Genomic DNA, 15,566 nt, shown 5'->3' with positions numbered 1-15,566 from the left:
TATATTCCAGATATATATATATAATATATAATATATATATAATATATATATAATAAGATATATATATATATATATATCTGGAATATTACTGAGCCATCAAACAGAATGAAATCTTGCCATTTGCAATGATATGGGTGGAGTTATAGTGTATTAGGCTAAGTCAAATAAGTCAGTCAAAGAAAGACAAATACTGTAAGATCTCACTCATATGTAAAATTTAAGAAAGAAAACAGACAAAGATATGAGAAGGAGTAGGGAAAGGGAGAGAGGGAAATAACCATAAGAGACTCAATGCTCAAAGAGAGAACAAACTGAGGGTTGAGGGAGGGAGGTGGTTGGGGGGATGGGATAGATGGGTGAGGGATATTAAGGAGGGCATTTTTTGTGATGGGCACTGGGTGTTGTATCCAAGTAATGAATCACTGAATTCTACTCCATAGATCAATATTGCACTGTATGTTAACTAACTAAAATAAAAATAATGATGTGGAAAAACATATTATATCATTATATTTTGTAGGGAGTCAGGAGGGAATTACAATTAATGGACAAATGGGATCATTTGCTTCTACTCCATTTCATGTTGGGACTTAGGAAAATCTGTAACCTCTCTGAAGCTCATCCACATGATAAACGGAGACTAAATTACCATCTTCATAGGACTGTGATGATAGCCAAAAATAATTTTTGTAATTTACTGATATGTTTTAGGCAATTTGTGAATTTTAGATCACTTCCTTCCCCCTGATTTCTCTTCATATATTAGATAAATGGTTTGATTGTTTGGGAACAGGTGAAAAACTTCCCATGTAAAAGGGTGAAGAAGAAAGATGACTACTTCTGGTTTCTGTAATATCTGAAACCAAAGTGGAAATTCTGAATGGGAAACCTTTTCTCCATCTTGATTTCCTTGGGGGAATTTGTGGAAGTGACTCCCAGAGGAATCAAGGAACGAATGTGTGGAAACTGGGATTCCCCAGCCACCCTAAGGTTACTAAACAAGCACGTTCCGCCTCTACGGGTGGAGAAGTAGTAGAATGAGAAATAAGCTGTCTTGATAGATCTTTCTCCCAGGGAATTTGGAGCAAATGCCCGATTTCTACTTTCAGCTAAAGAATTATGATTAAGCTCAACAATGATCTGAAACAAAGGTGTGTGTGTATGCGGGGGGGGTGGGTAATGACATCACCACACTTTTAGCCTGCACAACTTCACTGGTTACTGCCAGCAGTTACTTAAAATGTAGATGTGGAAAAGAAGGAAAGAAAAAAGACATTGAATTGAGGAAAATCAAGCCATCCCTCCCAGAGTTGTTTTTGCAATGGTGGGTAGCTGGATTTTTCGAAATAGTCATGATATGTTCTATTTTTGTTTTGTTTTCACTTTTCTTCACACAGGTGGTTGGTATGTAATTGAAGCAACATCAAATTTAAGTTAGAAAAGGAGGAAAAGTATAGAAGTTTGTAGTGATATTTTATTTTANTTGTTTTCACTTTTCTTCACACAGGTGGTTGGTATGTAATTGAAGCAACATCAAATTTAAGTTAGAAAAGGAAGAAAAGTATAGAAGTTTGTAGTGATATTTTATTTTATTTAATTTTTTAAATAAGATTTTATTTATTTATTCGACAGAGATAGAGACAGCCAGCGAGAGAGGGAACACAAGCAGGGGGAGTGGGAGAGGAAGAAGCAGGCTCATAGCGGAGGAGCCTGATGTGGGGCTCGATCCCATAACGCTGGGATCACGCCCTGAGCTGAAGGCAGACGCTTAACCGCTGTGCCACCCAGGCGCCCCTGTAGTGATATTTTAGAATAAAAGAGAAAATAGGAATTCAAAGAAGAAAAAAATTACACTAGCAGCTCATATTTACTAAGGGCTCCATGTGATCTAGGTACCGAGCCTTGCACTAACATACATCATCACACCATCTCTTGTAATTCTCAAATCAGCACAGTGAAGTTGGTGCTATTGCTCACTCAGTTTTACAAGTGGAAGTAATCACTGTGCTATCTCAATACCCTAAAAAGAGTCAGGGAAAAAAAGGTTAAATTTTGAAGAACTTCTAAAATAGTCCAGAAATGGCTGCAGGACAGCAAGCAACAAGGTTACATCATCACAAGGAGAAGAAAGCCGAAGTTCCAAGAGTTTCTTCTGACTACATGAGACAGTTTTAGAATGGGTCAGAAGAATAATGAACAACTGTTCTATCCTTATACTAAGTATGAAAACATATATATGCAGTTCAGTTAAAATTGTGTAGAAGAAAAAATATTTTAGTGCATCACCCTTATGGAAAAATAAGAATTATTTCTGTACCCTTTGAGAAGGAATATGTAAAGCCAGGTTGGATATTAATAATTGCTATAGTTGAAGTGTCTGAAAATTTCACTTAGGCTCATTCATTAAAGGGAATCTACAGCATTTCTTTAATGTCCAAGAACTAGGAAATTTCCATTTCTTCCTTTTTGAGAGGTATTTTCACAAAAAAATAGAGGTCTATTTTTCAAGCAACCCATGGAGACTCAGAAATTGTGTTACTGAGCTGTTGAAGGTGGATGGTAGGGAGGACATGTAATTGGTGGTGTATGCCACACATTTCTACTGAGACATTTGTATCCACCCCAGGCGCTATGTTCCTTCCATCTTATTTAATACAGTGCTGAAACTACATGGATACAGATTAAGTCTCTTCATGTTTTATAAGATTACCCAACAAGAATTTCTCTTCCAGTGGAGAAAATCAAATTTTAATTTTTTTCATTCTTTGTAAAATAAAAAAAATATTTTTCAAATACAAAGGCCAGAAATTGGCCTTCCATCAAATATGCTGGTTGAGATTCTCACCACCTCTCCTACCCTGCAGTGTGGTGTTATTGAGGAGGTCCTGATTTTTTTTTCCCAAATGACTCTAATTTACTGAAAATATTTGATTCCTGGCAAAGTTAAGCCCTACCAGTACAATAAAAAAATACAAATAGCAAAGGCTTAATTATGGGAAAAAAGAGAAATATTTAATAATGTCAACTCTGGAGAACACTATTATTAATGAACTAATAATTCACTAATAAATTTTCTCTGAAAACATTTTACCATGTAGTATCTATATTTGTCTGATTTATAAAAAGTGTGCAAGTATTATAATAATGTATTTTTAGTATTAAAATTTTAACAATTCAGGAATATATAAGGTAAGCATTAATATCCAATCTAATTGTTCCACTCTTTCAACCCTCTCTCCTCTCCCAGAAATAACTACTTTTGTTTTGGCATATATTCTTCTAGAATTTTTTCATTCACTTTATATATATATATATATATATATTTCTATATGCAGAGTACATGCATATGCTTTTTTTTTTAGGTAACTGAGGTCATTATACTTATTTTTTNGAAACTACATGGATACAGATTAAGTCTCTTCATGTTTTATAAGATTACCCAACAAGAATTTCTCTTCCAGTGCAATAAAAAAATACAAATAGCAAAGGCTTAATTATGGGAAAAAAGAGAAATATTTAATAATGTCAACTCTATTTATTTATTTATTTATTTGACAGAGAGAGAGCATGCACAAGCAGGGGGAGTGGCAGGCGCCCAGAGAAGTAAGCTCCCTGCAGAGCAGGGAGGCCCATGCAGGGCTGGACCCATCCCAGGACCCTGGGATCATGATCTCAGCCAAAGGCAGATGCTTAGCCAACTAAGCCACCCAGGTGCCCCTATACTGAGTAGTTTTGATACTTTATTCTGTCTTTATATATTTATCAAATTATTTTCAATGGTTGTTTAGTATTGATTGGTAAGCCATTCTATATTTTAGTCTTCTTGTATTGATTGACAATGGATATATGAACCATATAAAATTAAACCAATGGAAAAATTATCCTGTAAAAGCACAAATACTGCATTTCCTTGCTTATTATTTAGTAATGTTGCTCTCACTTTCTTTATTTGTGGATCGTTCTTATTTCTGCTTTTATGAAGTGACTGACTGTTCATGCTTTATTTGCCCCCTTTTATTGTGTTCTTTTTGTAATTTAATTAAAATTATTTTTTAGGCACTTTTCACATTTTATAAAATTAGGTCTTTGTCTAATATGATTTTGGCAAATACCTTCCAAGTTTTTAAATTAAAAAGCATTTACTTTGTTTATAGTGTCTGTTGTTGCTACCTTAAAGATTTTGATAATTATATAGTTGAGCCTATTACTTGTTAAATCCGTTGATTTTAAATTTGTCTTTCGAAGCCTTTTACAATTACCTGAAGAAAGACTAGTTTCTAGCAAGAGATATTATTACTTCTCAGGCTAAATAATAATCTGAAACTATTCATAAAAATGGTTTTTTAAGAATTATTATTTAGGTTAATAAGCACTGAGCTTTAGATCTAAATTCTCTGTTCAATTATTTGATATTATTACAGATGATTGTTCATTTCCGTTTTAATCACCAATTTATATTTCTCATTCACTGCCTGGCCATGTTCCAACAAGAAAGTTAAACAGTGTAGAGATGGCATTGCCTCTGTCTCCATGAAATTCATTTAGATCAAATAAACATGTTAATAATAGCAAATGACATGAATTCAAGTGCAGATTGGAATTAGGAATGTATGTATATAGAGACCACAGTCAATCTCCTAGTTGGGAATAGAGGCAAGAGAACTCTTTGCTTTGAAATGCACCGAAGCCTAACTCACTGCATATAACTGACAATTTTCAAGGTGCCCTGAATCTACAGAATAGCATAAGGGTGGTATGCATATAAATATTTTCTGCTTATTTGAGTGAGCGCTTTCAAAGACCCAGAATTTTAGGGAAGCAAAGAATAATGTTCAAAGGTTGCAGAACAGTTTTCATCTGTACCTGGGGGAGAGACATGAGACAGGCTTAAGCACTGTTGGGGATAGAAGGGGACAGTCTACCCTGACGACAGCATGGAGTAGGAGGGAAAATGAGCTCAGGTCAGCCTTGACCCTGAAAAGCTTACATACATTCCTGAGAGGTAGCACCACCTCTGTTGGCTTTTCTTCCCTTCCTCTCTCCCTCTCTCTTCTCCCTTCTTCCTCCCCTCCTTTCCTTTTTCAAGTCCCCTATAGCACTTAGTATAGATCTCAGCAGTGAGATTATAAAAGGGAATTATGAATTAATGATATGAAAAACAAAGTAACTATAATCTCAAATAGTGAATCTAACTCCAAAATGTCTTTAGAAAAATTAACAGGAGCCTTTAAAAGGGGCTGGGTAGCGGTGGGACACAACTCAAGCAATGGCCAAGGAACATTTTAGTGAAAGGACACTGAATGCAGCTGTGACCCTTCATATTTGCATAGGGCTCTGAAGATAAGGATGAATGTTTAGAAAAGAGAACCTCAGTTCTAGTTCTGCTCCCTCTCAAATATGTACCTTTGGCCCAATGACTTCATCTTTCTGAGCTGCAGTTCCCTCACATAAATATTAGAAAGAATATTCACTCTCTGGTAGGTGATTGTAATGATTGAGCTCACATATTTACATAAATTTAGTGCCAACACAATGTCTTTTGTTGCCAAAAAAACCGCTAACAGTTATTGTTATTATAATACTTGCAAGTACTTTTGTAAGTCATTATCACACTTCAATTTGTCATCCTTACAATGAAGTTAAGATAAAGAATTATTACTCTTCCTAAATGAGTAAAATTAGATAAATTGCCCAATATCCTTACAGACAAAGACACTGGGCTTTTGACATTGGGTCTCCTGGGTCTTTTGGTTATATAATTTTGAGGAAAAGTCAATGCAGTAAGGGATGAGAAATAAACACGAATAAGAAGATGTATTATTTATGTATTCCTCCTGGTGAGAGACAGTGTGCTAGGTGCTTCCTAAACATAATTTTATCACATCACCATAGCCATCCTGTGTATTCGAATTCACATTTTACAGATAAAGACACATAGAACTTAATGACTCACATAAAGTCACAGCAGCCAGTAAAGGGAAGAAATGGGAATTTCTTGCTATTCTTTCTGATCCCAGAACAAACTCTTTTTGTGAGGTCAAGGTGGAATGAGTCATTTATTGATGGTGAAGGAATGGATTGTAGAAGAGTGACAGGATGGAAGATGAGGGCATCATCTGCAGTAAGGTACCCTGCATCTAGCCTACTAAGATACTTTTCTGAAAAAGGAGAGAGAGGGAGAGAGGGAATATAATAGATCGTAGAGGAGGAAGGTTTGACCCAAAAAAGAGAGGAGGAGATTTAGTTTTGCATGATAGAAGAACAGAAGGGGTGGAAGAAGAAACAAGAGAAGGCAATATTTCAGAATCTGAACATCATTAAAAAAAAAAAAAAGGAGTGTCCACAATAGTTAACAATGGAGGAGAAGGAAATTTAGGAGGATGAAAGCCAAAGAAGGATTTTGGAACTGGCAGGGACATCTCTCTGAGAGGAAATGGAAGCTATTCTACAATGAAATACCAGCAAACAGCACAGTTTATATTAAAGAGAAGGAGAGAGAAATGATGCAAAAACAAAACAAAAAACCAAAGATCAGATACTCTAGGTAAACATAAGTTTAGAGAAAAGCAGCTCTGTGATCTAAAAAGGTTAATAAAAGATGACATTTATAATCCCACCAAAATGTAAACTTTTATGATTTTTTTGATAGTAAAATAGGAAGTAAGTTTTCTTTGAAAACTTTATTAACTTACATAACTTCCATCTGAGTTTCCCTTGTCTGTTCAATGGGTACTAACCTCCTCCACTCATTTCACTGTGTGACACTGATGTAGTTAGTACTTGTCAATCAGAAGACTGCATGAAGAACAAACTTCTAGTTATTTCATAGTCTTCCTTACTGAGAGCACTTCTTAGGCATCCTTCATCATTTTCTCCATGAAATTTTTTCCTCATATGGTTGTTTGAAATATAGCTTGAGGATAAAATGCTCCCTCACTCCTCAAAAATGGCCGAGTTGCGGCAGCTGTGGTAGCAAGTAAGTATCAGGACTGGTTTTAAACCTGCTTCCTCAGTTATTGACAATTCTCAAAATCATCTAAACTGATTTTACACAAATTTGATCAATTAATGGCAATGTACCTCGGTGAACATGCATTTGCAAATCAACTAATCAGAAACAATCCTAAATTCTGAAAGTTAGTTGATCAGAAAAAGACCCACTTTGAAGAACACACTTATGAAAGTCAGTTAACCAATGATATTCTTACCTAAGAAATCATGTTCCTACAAATAACATCAGTACATTAATTCCTCTGAAGTCTGCCAACCACTGAACTCCACTTTAAACCCAAACCCTGTATAATATCAGCAGCCTTCTCTGCTCTGAGAAGTCTAGTTCTCCTTTCCTTAAGTTAGCAATACCTGACCAGTATAGTTTTCTACTTGACCAGTATAGTTCTCCCTTCCTTAAGTTAGTAATAAATTCAGCAGTGTGGTCTTTTGTTCAGGTGTTAAGGTCTGGTTTTTATCCTTTTGGCACCTGAATACTCTGGAAGTTAAAAATATGTGCAACACTCTTGGGAAGAATATAAGTAATCATGTCTTTAACCCCAATAGTTTAATTTCTAGAAATTTGCTCAGATACTGGGTAATCTTTGTTATGCATTTTTGCATTTAATGATTTAAACAATCCTACAGTGTAAGTCCTGTTTTTATTTCCATTTTGCATTTAATGAAAGCAAGGCTTAGAAAGTTTAAAACCATTTTCACAGCCACATACCTAGTTATACTCTGAATATCTAGAGACTGACTCTTAAGTCAGAATCTACTTCCTCTACAAGAGACAGTGATCCAAAATAAGGACAAAAATATTTGTTAAACATTTATACTTAACTGTTGTTTGTATATATGAAAACCCATGAACATCCAAATATCAAAGATAAGAAAATAGTTAAGTCAATAGTTATTTTAAGGATGCCTTTAATATATTGAATATGTATGTTAAAATGCTTAGGATTTGGGACTGAGCCCCAAATCAAAATACAATATTATAACTATACCATGTAAAGTTATGTATAAATATGAATTAGGAATAAAAGGAAACATGGGCACATAACTATGGGGTGGTTGGATTCTGGATGAAATACATTTTTATTGAGTTTTTAAAGTATTGCTTTAATATTTATGTAATAAAAAAAGTAACCTAGATATAAATTGTGGCCTCTATATTTGAAGTTCCTAGCCAACCTTCCCCTATTCTATGGAAATTCCAATGTTCCAAAAGATTTCTGAGAATTCCAAGCTTCTTATCAACTCTTGATTATTTAGTGTTCTCAATTCCTACCCTGGAAATTTAAAAATTCTACTCATGTCTCATTTAACATAAATGTTCCCTTCCCTCTACTTTGACCTGGTTGTGGAACTCAGTCTCTTAGTTTGCTTCTGACACTTCATGGAGGTATAGTAAGCAGGTGTTTCTGAAGTTTTAGATGGAGAGGTGTTATACTCTAGCAGAGTATGCAAGTTAATACTGAACACAGATCATCACTCTTCTAAAACTCTTTGGGCCATCCAACACATTGCTCATCTTCTCCTCCCTGAAGATTTACTGATAAATTCCCCTCACTTTGTCATTCATGGAAGGCAGCTCTCCATCTTCAACCTCTGCTCTGAACATAATGAAGATTTGATATTGTGCGTCCATAAAACCCAGGGATCATATGCCTATAGCAACACAGAGATTTATTTTGAGATAGATTATGATATTCCAACATAGGAATGGAGAAATCACTATATTCATTTTTTTTTGGATGTAAATGACATTAAAGTCACAAAGTTTAAATTAACATCCTACTGTGCTTCAAGTACAAAAATAATATGAATTTTAAAAAGTGCTGAGACATAAAAAATGAAAGATTAATTTTTTAATAAGAAGATACACTGAAGAGGAAAGAAAACCAAATAAAGATAGTTGAAAACAATTAAAATTAGACTGAAAAATCTACAGAATGGTAATTTATTTTATAAGGATAGCTAGAAATCTCACAGGGGTAATATGCATGGTTTTAAATAAAAGTTTAGGTTATGTTTATCTCTTTCTACATTCTAAGTACTTACTTACATAAATATTCACACCACAGTATTTTTTCTTAGAGGAGTTGGTTCACTGTGAAGTGTTTTCTGTTTATAGTGTAGCTACAAGGAAATCATAGTCACTAAAAATAAAAATTTAAGACCAATTTGAAATAATAAATTCAGACTTTCCAGACATCTTTGTCTACTAATTCTTCCCCCAGAGCATGTAATTTGAAGGATAGTCTTAGAGCTGCTTATATCTGCATATTCAAAATAAAGATATATCATTAAAGGGATAAGAAAAGAATATGGAGTAGCCATTATTATTGGTATGGTCTTCCATTGGCATTGATTTGACCATCCTACCAAGGTAAAGGTAAATGGGCTTTTTTGGAGTAATCAAAATAAAGCGGTAAGTCTTCCTGGACACAGAGGGTACAAGTATTGTATCCTCAGTTTTCTCCAAATTACTATTATTATCTTACTTCTGTGGAATTCTCTAGCAAGTATATTTCCCAATTCCCTTAAAATGTTTTCTATGTTTGGATAAAATATTATCCAGGGAGCCATAACAGAGCAGGTTGTCTGTCTTTCCATCCATCCATCTTCCTCCATCCATCCATGCATCCATCTGGCTATCTATACTCTACCCTGCATCTGCTAGAATCATATAGTTGTCTGTATATAGAATGGCCAACACAAACACCAAGAGTCCGAAGCCAATCACACGTATGGTTCCATTCATGCTACCCCAGTTATTTCTGAAATTACCTGACATCTTTAGCCTAGTTTCTTTAACTGAAAAATGTGCTCAATGGTATTTTATTTAGAAATTCAATACTGCAAATATTTTTATGCACCCGTTATTCACCAAGCAGTACAGTAGGAAGGCTTAGTACAAAAGACAGAAGTCTTATAAAAAAGAAATTTCTGAATAACTTCGTGAACAACAACAACAAAAACAAAAATGCAATAGGCTTTTATGGTGGTAGGAGGAGTTTGGATCAGAAAAAAGAAAATAATGAGAGTGCTAAGCAGTCAGATATGGTAGAGGTAGATTTGGAATCTTCTTTTCAATGTATATTTATGTATTCTAAGGGATGCCAAATGGGATTTACACACAGGATGGATCAGTTTGATTTTGCACATGTCTTCTGTACCTACTGTACTATTATTTGAAGGTATAGGGTTTTTTTTTCTATCAATGTATCTTCTTTTATTGTTTGTCATCCTCTCTTATTCAAGAGCTTTTCAAATAGCCTAATAAAGTATTTTCAAATTACCTAATAAAACAAGTTCCCTTAGAAGTTGGCGTTGTGATTGGAAAGCAATAGGGAGAAAGCTTGATTTATTGACAAGTGAGAGTATGCTATAAATTTTTCCCATATTAAAACTGCCTATGGATTATCAGATCAGTCTTAGAGAAACTGCAGCATATAGGCATAGTGATGCAAATACTAAATGGAAGGATCACAATGTCCAAGGGTAGGTCTGCTTTGCCTCATAAAATCTATTTATTCTGAAATACTACGTATAACCCTAAAAACATTGTACCAGGGAGATTGTTATCTAAGAAAAGACATGATCAATGCTTTTGTGAGACAAATGATCATTTCATAATAAAAAAATACACTCTATCCTTCACAAACTGCCGGCCTCTAGGCAAATCACTTAACCTGGCAGAGACTTCTTGTTTATAACTAAAGAAGGTTATTTGAATTTCCTACTTTGCATACTCACTGTAAGGCTGAAATGTCATATGTGTATAAAGAAACCTTTAAACTCTTAAAAGCGTATAAGGTGATTTTGGCTTTGTTATGCAATATTACTATGTTAGATAAGGTATACGAGCCCTTATGTACCCCAATTTTAAAAAGGCAGTATGGTTATTTTGGTCATTTATTTTCTTTTACCCAAATGTATATCCATTTCTTTTTTTTTTTTTTTTAAAGATTTTATTTATTTATTTGACAGAGATAGAGACAGCCAGCGAGAGAGGCAACACAAGCAGGGGGAGTGGGAGAGGAAGAAGCAGGCTCATAGCAGAGGAGCCTGATGTGGGGCTTGATCCCATAACGCCGGGATCACGCCCTGAGTAGAAGGCAGATGCTTAACCGCTGTGCCATCCAGGCGCCCCGTATATCCATTTCTATGATAAAAACTACAGCCAGTCATAATGATTTTCAAGGTGCTGTGCCTATGTGACCAGCAAGGCCGTATTGCCAAATAATATGGAACTAAATGGCCAAATTTAATTTTAATTAAATTTAATTAGAGCATTACAAATTAAAACAACTGTCGTTTTGGATAGTTTAAGTAATATGAATTGTTAAAAATGCAAATATACGTGAAGAACTCATAATTCTCAAATTTTAAGCAGTGAAAGAACGTTATTATAGCAAATACAGAGCAGAGGTTCTTAATAACTTAGAGTAGATAGACAAAAATGGCAAGATGTGCTTATTGCTGGGGTAGAAAGGGTTAGATTGCATATGAGAAGAATCTTTCTAAGAGTAGATTTATCACTGACCAAGTATTAAAAGCTTATAATTCATTTTCAAAGACTTTTATAATAATTTATAGACATAGAAATATAACTATAAATAATATAACAACTTAGAGAAAAGTTGTCAGGATGTAGAGACCTCCCTTCACCAGCTTGTACCACTACCAGCATAATCATGGTACACTTGCCAAAGCTAGGAACATTGACAAAATGATACTAATTAGGCTACAGTTTTTATTCAGATTTCACCAGTTTTCCCACTAATGCCTCTTTTCTGTTTCAAGATCAAACCCAGGGCGCCACATTGCATTAAGTCGTAATGTGTCTCCTATCTCTTTAGCTGTGCTTCTCAGTCTTTCGTGATCTCGAAACTTTGGAAGAACACTGGTAACGTATTTTGTAGTACATGCTTCAGTTTGACTTTGTCTCGTATTTTTCTTAAGGTTGCAATGGAGCTCTGGGCTTGTGGAAAGAATATAACAGAAATGAAGTGTACTCGTCATATCACACCAGAGTACAGGAGGTCGACATAACTTATTTTGGAGATGTTAAGCTTGATCACTCAATGAAGGTGGTATCTCCCATGTTTGTCCTGGGGAAAATTACCTTTTCCCACACATCTGTACTCCCTGAGGCATGAGGTCTAGTTCACACTTAAGGGAAGAGGAATTAAGCTTCGTCTCCTGGGAGGTGGGTGAGGTATCTACATACATTATTTGGAATTTTTCTGTAAGGAAGATTTTTGCCTTCTCTGTCATTTATCTTCCTATTCAATCGTCTATTTGTATCAGTGTGAATTCATCAATATTTACTTTATTCGCTGGGTTATAGCCTAATACAATCATTATTTTATTGCACAGTTTTGGTACAAAGTGCTTCAGTTTTGGTCACTGGGAACACTTTTGGGTTAGCGCCCATGTCCTTTTGACAAGCCCTAATCACTTTTTTGCCACTTTTTAACTTTCTGGCACTAGAAGAAGCTTGAGTTATTGCTACATTTTTCCTTCCTTTCATATCTTTCCTTCCATATCTCTCAAATCAGCCATTTTTTCAGGTGGCCTAGGTTCCTTTTGTTATTTATAATTTTTAAAAAATGTTTGTTTATTTATTTATTTATTGAGAGAGCACGTGCAGGACGAGGGGCAGAAGGAAAGGAACAAGCAGACTCCCTGCTTTCTTTCTTATAGTTCAGTAGTATTTCATTGTATAGATATGCTGTAGTTTATTCATCCATTCACCAACCGAAGAGCATTTTGGTTATTTTTGATGTCTTAACAGTTACAGATAAAATTTCTACAAGTATTCATATATAGAATTCGGTGTAAAAATAAATCTTAAGCTCAGTTGGGTAATATAGGAATGGGATAGTTGGATCATACGGTTAAGTGTGTATTTAACCTTACAAAAAACGGGCACACAATTTCCCGCCGAAGTGTTGGTACCACTTTAAATTCCTATCAGCAATGAATGAGTCTTGCTGTGGCTCTGCAAGCTCACCAGCATTCAGTATTTTTTAAAATTTTATTATTTAAAATTTTTTATCCATTTTAATACATGCCTAGTAGTTTCTAAGTGTGGTTTTAATTTGCATCTCCCTAGTGACGAATGATGTCGAACATCTTCTCATATACTTATTGGCCATCCGTAGAGCTTTTTAGTGAAATTCAGATCTTTTACCCATTTTTAAACCGGGTTGTTTGTTTTCTTTTTGTTAAGTTTTAAGACTTCTTTATAATTTCTGAATACAAATCCTTTATCAGATATGTGAAGTTTATATTTTCATTTTTTAACAGTGTATTGGACAGAGACATCTTTAAAATTTTTATTTTACTTTCTGTTTTTGAATCATTCATTGTAATGGGAAGGGCTGTGATCGGCTAATTTGTTTAGTTACAACAGGGCATTTACACTGAAGCAAATTTAAAACAAATTCCAATGTGCGTTGCAGTCTTAAGGTTTAGACCTTGTATATTTTTTTATCTGTAATTTCTCATGGATAAGATAAGGGTGGCTAAAATTTCATTTTAAGTCAGAAGTATAGGACTTGACTTGTTTTTTTCATTAAAATTTTGAAGTTATAGGCTTTATTGGTGTGTTCTGACATCAACTTACAAAATTCATTAGACAGCAGAATTATGGCTTTGTATGTCAACGGTTCTCTGGAAAAGAGTTGTCCAACATGGTAGCTATTAGCTACATGGAACTGTTGAGTACTTGAAAGGTGGCGAGTGTGACTGAGGAAATCACTTTTAATTTTGGTTAATTTAAATTTAAAGAGTGATACTCAATTTAGTTATTGGAATACTTTAAGTATGTGTGGGACTACTTGGCTTTGTGAATCTACTTTTTTTCAACTGTGGCTGAAAGCGGGGCTTTGAGCATTATAGTTCTATCCCTTATAAGCTGTTGACACTGGGGAGCTTATTTCTTTGAATCTTTGCTTCTTTGTTGCAAAAAGGGAGAGTAATACTAACTGCCTGCAACTGTGTTCTGAGGATAAAGTAAAATAATACATGTCTATTTCAAAAAATTTTTTTTATGAAATCTAAATACAGATCAAGAATATCCAATAAAAATGTAGTATACTGATTGATATGTGCTATAAGTACACCCAGGATTTCAAAGACTTGGTGTGGAAAAAAAAAGACATAAAAGGTCTCAATGTTTTTTACATCAATCACATGTTAATGATTGTATTTTGAATATATAGGGTTAATAGAATATATTATCAAAACCCATTTTACCTGCTTCTTTCTACTTTTTAAAAACGTGGCCACAAGAAACATTTAAATTACATGTTTGGCTCTCATTATATTTTTATTAGATAGCACTTCTTTAGAACCACATATTGTGTATTAAATTATATTTTGTGTGAAAAAGCATTCAGTGCTCTGAAATGGTATGCTAATAACCTATCTACCATCACTCCAGCCTCCACAGTATAATCAGTCACACCTCATTCTCCTGCCTTTGTAGAGAAAGATCAAGGCTCACTAAGTTCCAAGTCACTTGTGGTAGATGTTGGATGCTCAGACAGGGGCCCCGGCAAGGAAAGGGATAGGAGAACGTAGAGCAAGGCTTGGGATGAGTATTGCAGGTCTGGCATTATAAAGTGTTGTGAAGGAACAGCATCTCCTGATGGCCTAACCATACCATACATTTTGGGAACACTTCTGAGTACTGAAGGGCTCTAGTTCTGGCTTATATGCTTGGGAGGAAAAGGTATTGGGCTACCTCCTTTCCTTCCCACTGCTGTGAGTTAACACTTTCAGCTTAGTACTGAACTCAAAAACAGCAGCCTTTCATTCCCTTCTTTACTTTCCGGCAATGTGAAATTAATGGTAAGAGTACCAAGCAAAGACCGGTTTTCTTCTCTTTTTTATGAACTCATTAAAGAAACTATACACACACACACACATACACACACATACACAGATGATTTAATGTTGTAGGTATTATCTTGCCAAGACTAAAACCATTTTTGAAAAGATAACTAATATGAAATTGGCCTGAACTTGAAATGATATTACACATTATATTTTTAAAAGGACAATTTCAAGATTTCAATACTTTAGCATAAAATTTTGCAGATCCAATATTTTTAAAAATTTATAGAAAAATAAGGAATAGTATAAAATATTAAGGATATTAGGTAAAATATTTATTAAAAATATAACTAAACCTAAAGTTGTATTATTCTACCACAATAGATAATTATATTAAGCTTTAACTCTGTTACAGCATTAAATCTAACTTTACAGACTATCTCTTCATATAAGACAAACTCCTACAACTTTTCTATAGTTTGGATGAGTTTTAGCTTATAATAATTCTGAAACAATCTACGTTACCTATAAGTTCTAATTGAACACATTTCTCCCACCATCAAGCCAGCATCAAAGTAAATATATACTTACAATATAGAGAACATATCATGGGAAGCACATAAACAGTTGTTAAGCTACTCCACTGTATTATAAAATTCTTGAATTATTGCATTCTAAGCCTGTTGGGAAAGAAAGAAAGAAAAAAAAGTATGTTAGTT

General features: G+C 34.4%; 1 protein-coding gene across 2 annotated transcripts in view; it reads right to left on the bottom strand.

Moving 5' to 3' along the window:
• FUT9 (fucosyltransferase 9) overlaps window positions 1–15,566 on the bottom strand; it is a 192,376-nt gene that overhangs the window by 75,022 nt on the left and 101,788 nt on the right. For both annotated transcript variants that reach the window (XM_034670843.1, XM_034670844.1), the window contains one exon: window positions 15,439–15,527. The gene's annotated coding sequence lies outside the window, so the exon portion shown is untranslated. The remainder of the gene's footprint in view (window positions 1–15,438; window positions 15,528–15,566) is intronic.

The sequence above is a fragment of the Ailuropoda melanoleuca genome, chromosome 10, assembly GCF_002007445.2.
Source record: "Ailuropoda melanoleuca isolate Jingjing chromosome 10, ASM200744v2, whole genome shotgun sequence".
NCBI classification, from domain to species: Eukaryota; Metazoa; Chordata; class Mammalia; order Carnivora; family Ursidae; genus Ailuropoda; species Ailuropoda melanoleuca.
The sequence above is the reverse complement of the archived record's forward strand: the minus strand, read 5'-3'. Positions and strand labels throughout refer to the sequence as shown.